The sequence below is a fragment of the Chiloscyllium plagiosum genome, chromosome 37 (genome assembly GCF_004010195.1).
Source record: "Chiloscyllium plagiosum isolate BGI_BamShark_2017 chromosome 37, ASM401019v2, whole genome shotgun sequence".
In the NCBI taxonomy this organism is placed as follows: domain Eukaryota; kingdom Metazoa; phylum Chordata; class Chondrichthyes; order Orectolobiformes; family Hemiscylliidae; genus Chiloscyllium; species Chiloscyllium plagiosum.
This window is the reverse complement of record NC_057746.1, coordinates 25,730,723-25,736,856: the sequence shown is the minus strand read 5'-3', so window position 1 is coordinate 25,736,856 and position 6,134 is coordinate 25,730,723.

Sequence of the window (6,134 nt, the reverse complement as noted above, 5' to 3'; positions counted from 1 at the left end):
AACATGCAGTACAACATGTCCTGTAACACAGGTGAACATGCAGTTCTACATGTCATAAAACACAGGTAAACATGCAGAGCAACATGTCCTATAACACAGGTGAACATGCAGATCAACATGTCCTATAACACAGGTGAACATGCAGAGCAACATGTTCTATAACACAGGTGAACATGCAGTACAACATGTCCTGTAACACAGATAAACATGCAGTAAAACATATCCTATAACACAGGTGAACATGCGGCTCTACATGTCCTATATCACAGGTGAACATGCAGCACTTGTCCTGTAACACAGGTGAACATGCAGAGCAACATGTCCTAAAGTGAGGTCAGCAGATGCTGGAGATCAGAGCTGAAAATGTGTTGCTAGAAAAGTGCAGCAGGTCAGGCAGCATCCAAGGAGCAGGAGAATCGACATTTCGGGCATAAGCCCGAAGGGCTGAAGAAGGGCTTATGCCCGAAACGTCGATTCTCCTGTTCCCTGGATTCTGCCTGACCTGCTGCACTTTTCTAGCAACACATTTTCAACATGTCCTATAACACACGTGAACATGCAGAGCAACGTGTCCTATAACACAGGTTAACATGCAGTTCTACATGCACTATAACACAGGTGAACATGCAGTTCTACATGTCCTAAAACACAGGTGAACATGCAGTTCTACATGTCCTAAAACACAGGTGAACATGCAGATCAACATGTCTGTAACACAGGTGAACATGCAGTTCAACATGTCGTGTAACGCAGGTGAACATGCAGAGCAACATGTCCTAATACACAGGTAAACATGCAGCTCTAAATGTCCTATAACACAGGTGAACATGCAGTACATGTCCTATAACACAGGTGATCATGCAGAGCAACATGTCCTGTAACACAATTGAACATGCAGATCAACATATCCTGTAACACAGGTTAACATGCAGCTCAACATGCCGCATAACACAGGTGAACATGCAGAGCAACATGTCCTATAACACAGGTGAAAATGGAGTTCTGCATGCGCTAAATCTCAGGTGAACATGCAGTTCAACATGTCCTATAATATGGGAACATGCAGATCCACATGTCCTGTAACAGATGTGAACATGCAGAGCAACATGTCCTATAACACTTGTAAACATGCAGAGCAACATGTCCTATAACAACAGGTGAACATGCAGTTCAACATGTCCTGTAACACAGGGGAACATGCAGCTCTAAATGTCCTTTAACACAGGTGACCATGCAGTTCAACATGTCCTATAACACACGTGTAAATTCAGATCAACATGTCCTATTACACATGTGAACATGCAGAGCAACATGACGTATAACACAGATGAACATGCAGTACAACATGTCCTATAACACAGGTGAACATGCAGCTCTACATGCCCTATAACACAGCTGAACATGCAGATCTACATGTCCTATAACACAGGTGAACATGCAGATCTACATGTCCTATAACACAGGTGAACATGCAGAGCAACATGTCCTATAACACAGGTGAACATGCAGAGCAACATGTCATATAACACAGTTGAACATGCAGTTCTACATGTCCGATACCACAGGTGAACATGCAGAGCAACATGTCATATAACGCAGGTGAACATGAAGTTCTACATGTCCTATAACACAGGAGAACATGCAGAGCAACATGTCATATAACACAGGTGAACATGCAGTTTTGCATGTCCTACAACACAGGTGAACATGAAGTTCTGCATGTCCTATAACGCAGGTGAACATGAAGTTCTACATGTCCTATAACACAGGAGAACATGCAGAGCAACATGTCATATAACGCAGGTGAACATGCAGTTTTGCATGTCCTATAACACAGGTGAACATGAAGTTCAACATGTCCTATAACACAGGTGAACATGCAGAGCAACATGTCCTGTAACACAGGTTAACATACAGAGCAACATGTTATATAACACAGGTGAACATGCAGTACATGTCCTATAACACAGGTGAGCATGCAGCACAACATGACCTATAACACAGATGAACATGCAGAGCAACATGTCCTATAACACAGGTGAACATGCAGTGCAACATGTTATATAACACAGGTGAACATGCAGATCAACATGTCCTATAACACAGGTGAACTTGCGGAGCAACATGTCCTGTAACACAGATTAGCATGCAGAGCAACATGTCCTGTGACACAGGTGAACATGCAGGGCAACATGTCCTATAACACAGGTGAACATGCAGCTCTACATGTCCTATAACACAGGTGAACATGCAGAGCAACATGTCCTATAACACAGGTGAACATGCAGCTCTACATGTCCTATAATACAGGTGAACATGCAGAGCAACATGTCCTGTAACATGTGAACATGCAGATCAATATGTCCTATAACACAGGTGAACATGCAGAGCAACATGTCCTATAACACAGGTGAACATGCAGAGCAACATGTCCTATAACACAGATGATCTTGCGGAGCAACATGTCCTGTAACACAGGTGAACAGGCAGTACAAGATGTCCTATAACTCAGATGAACTTGAAAAGCAACATGTTATATAACACAGGTGAACATGCAGAGCAACATGTACTGTAACACAGGTGAACATGCAGAGCAACATGTTATATAACACAGGTTAACATTCAGAGCAACATGTCCTATAACACAGGTGAACAGGCAGAGCAACATTTCATATAACACTGGTGAACATGCAATTCAACATGTCCTTTAACACAGGTGAACATGCAGAGCAACATGTCCTTTAACACAGGTGAACATGCAGAGCAACATGTCCTATAACACAGGTGAACATGCAGAGCAAAATGTTGTACAACACAGGTGAACATGCAGAGCAATATGTACTATAACACAGGTTAACATGCAGAGCAACATGTCCTATAACACAGGTGAACATGCAGTACATGTCCTATAACACAGGTGAACGTGCAGCACAACATGTACTGTAACACAGGTGAACATGCCGAGCAACATGTTATGTAACACAGGTTAACATGCAGAGCAACATGTCCTATAACACAGGTGAACTTGAGGAGCAACATGTCCTGTAACACAGGTGAACAGGCAGTACAAGATGTCCTATAACTCAGGTAAACTTGAAAAGCAACATGTTATATAACACAGGTGAACATGCAGAGCAACATGTTATATAACACAGGTTAACATTCAGAGCAACATGTCCTATAACACAGGTGAACATGCAGATCAAAATTTCATATAACACAGGTGAACATGCAATTCAACATGTCCTGTAACACAGGTGAACATGCAGAGCAACATGTCCTATAACACAGGTGAACATGCAGTACATGTCCTATAACACAGGTGAACATGCAGTACGCATGTCCTATAACACAGGTGAACAGGCAGAGCAACATTTCATATAACACAGGTGAACATGCAATTCAACATGTCCTGTAACACAGGTGAACATGCAGAGCAACATGTCCTATAACTCAGGTGAACTTGAAAAGCAACATGTTATATAACACAGGTGAACATGCAGAGCAACATGTACTATAACACAGGTTAACATGCAGAGCAACATGTCCTATAACACAGGTGAACATGCAGTACATGTCCTATAACACAGGTGAACATGCAGCACAACATGTCCTGTAACACAGGTGAACATGCAGAGCAACATGTCCTGTAACACAGGTTAACATGCAGAGCAACATGTCCTATAACACAGGTGAACATGCAGTACATGTCCTATAACACAGGTGAACATGCAGCACAACATGTCCTATAACACAGATGAACATGCAGAGCAACATGTCCTATAACTCAGGTGAACTTGAAAAGCAACATGTTATATAACACAGGTGAACATGCAGAGCAACATGTACTGTAACATAGGTGAACATGCAGAGCAACATGTTATATAACACAGGTTAACATTCAGAGCAACATGTCCTATAACACAGGTGAACAGGCAGAGCAACATTTCATATAACACAGGTGAACATCCAATTCAACATGTCCTTTAACACAGGTGAACATGCAGAGCAACATGTCCTACAACACAGGTGAACCTGCAGTACATGTCCTATAACACAGGTGAACATGCAGAGCAACATGTCCTATAACACAGATGAACATGCAGTACAACATGTCCTATAACACAGGTGAACATGCAGAGCAACATGTCCTATAACACAGGTGAGCATGCAGCTCTACATGTCCTATAACACAGGTGAACATGCAGAGCAACTTGTCCTATAACACAGATGAACATGCAGTGCAACATGTCCTATAACACAGATGAACATGCAGAGCAACATGTCCTATAACACAGATGAACATGCAGCTCTACATGTCCTATAACACAGGTGAACTTGCAGAGCAACATGTCCTATAACACAGCTGAACATGCAGTTCAACATGTCCTATAACACAGGTGAACATGCAGATCGACATGTCCTATAACACAGATGAACATGCAGAGCAACATGTCATATAACACAGGTGAACATACTGTTCTACATGTCCGATAACACAGGTGAACATGCAGAGCAACATGTCATATAACGCAGGTGAACATGCAGTTCTACATGTCCTATAGCACATGTGAACATGCAGAGCAACATGTCCTGTAACACAAGTGAACATGCAGTTCTACATGTCCTATAACACATGTGAACATGCAGAGCAACATGTCCTATACCACAGGTGAACATGAAGTTCAACATGTCCTATAACACAGGTGAACATGCAGAGCAACATGTTCTATAACACAGGTGAACATGAACAGCAACATGTCTTGCAACACAGGTGAACATGCAGTACATGTCCTATAACACAGATGAACATGCAGAGCAACATGTCCTGTAACACAGATGAACATGCAGAGCAACATGTCCTGTAACACAGGTGAACATGCAGTACATGTCCGACAACACATGTGAACATGCAGAGCAACATGTCCTGTAACACAGGTGAACATGCAGAGCAACATGTCCTGTAACACAGATGAACATGCAGAGCAACATGTCCTATAACACAGGTTAACATGCAGAGCAACATGTTATATAACACAGGTGAACATGCAGTACAACATGTCCCATAACACAAGTGAACATGCAGATCAACATGTCCTGTAACACAGGTTAACATGCAGAGCAACATGTTATATAACACAGGTGAACATGCAGTACATGTCCTGTAACACAGGTGAACATGCAGAGCAACATGTCCTATAACACAGATGAACATGCAGAGCAACATGCCCTGTAACACAGGTTAACATGCAGAGCAAAGTGTCCTGTAACATAGGTGAACATGCAGAGCAACATGTCCTATAATACAGGTAGACATGTAGTACAGCATGTCCTATAACACAGGTGAACATGCAGTGCAGCATATCCAGTGACATGGCCTATCATGCTGCGCAAGGCATCCGGAGACATGGTCAGATGAGCAATGCAGCATGCTCTGACACTGGCAGAGGTAAGGAGTGTTCTCGGCCTTGTTACATCCTGGCGAGCAGTACCCTGTGCATGTGCTGTGAGATGGCATGTGTGTAATGCACAGTGCCTTGCCAGATGGCCTGAAAAGCAATTGAAACGTAAGCGGTGCCGGGAGAGTGAGCTGGAACATGTGCTGCAGCCTGCTCTGGGAGGTGGGCACACAGTGCAGCACACTGCCACATACATGATGGGATCCCTGGATTGTCTTTGTTGAGGTAGAGCCAGGAAAGAGGGTCAGTGCTGAGGGAGTGCCGCACTGTCAGAGGGTCAGTGCTGAGGGAGTGCCGCACTGTCAGAGGGTCAGTACGGAGGGAGTGCCGCAGTGTCAGAGGGTCAGTACGGAGGGAGTGCCGCACTGTCAGAGGGTCAGTGCTGAGGGAGTGCCGCACTGTCAGAGGGTCAGTGCTGAGGGAGTGCTGCACTGTCAGAGGGTCTGTGCTGAGTGAGTGCTGCACTGTCAGAGGGTCTGTGCTGAGGGAGTGCTGCACTGTCAGAGGGTCTGTGCTGAGGGAGTGCTGCACTGTCAGAGGGTCTGTGCTGAGGGAGTGCTGCACTGTCAGAGGGTCTGTGCTGAGGGAGTGCTGCACTGTCAGAGGGTCTGTGCTGAGGGAGTGCTGCACTGTCAGAGGGTCTGTGCTGAGGGAGTGCTGCACTGTCAGAGGGTC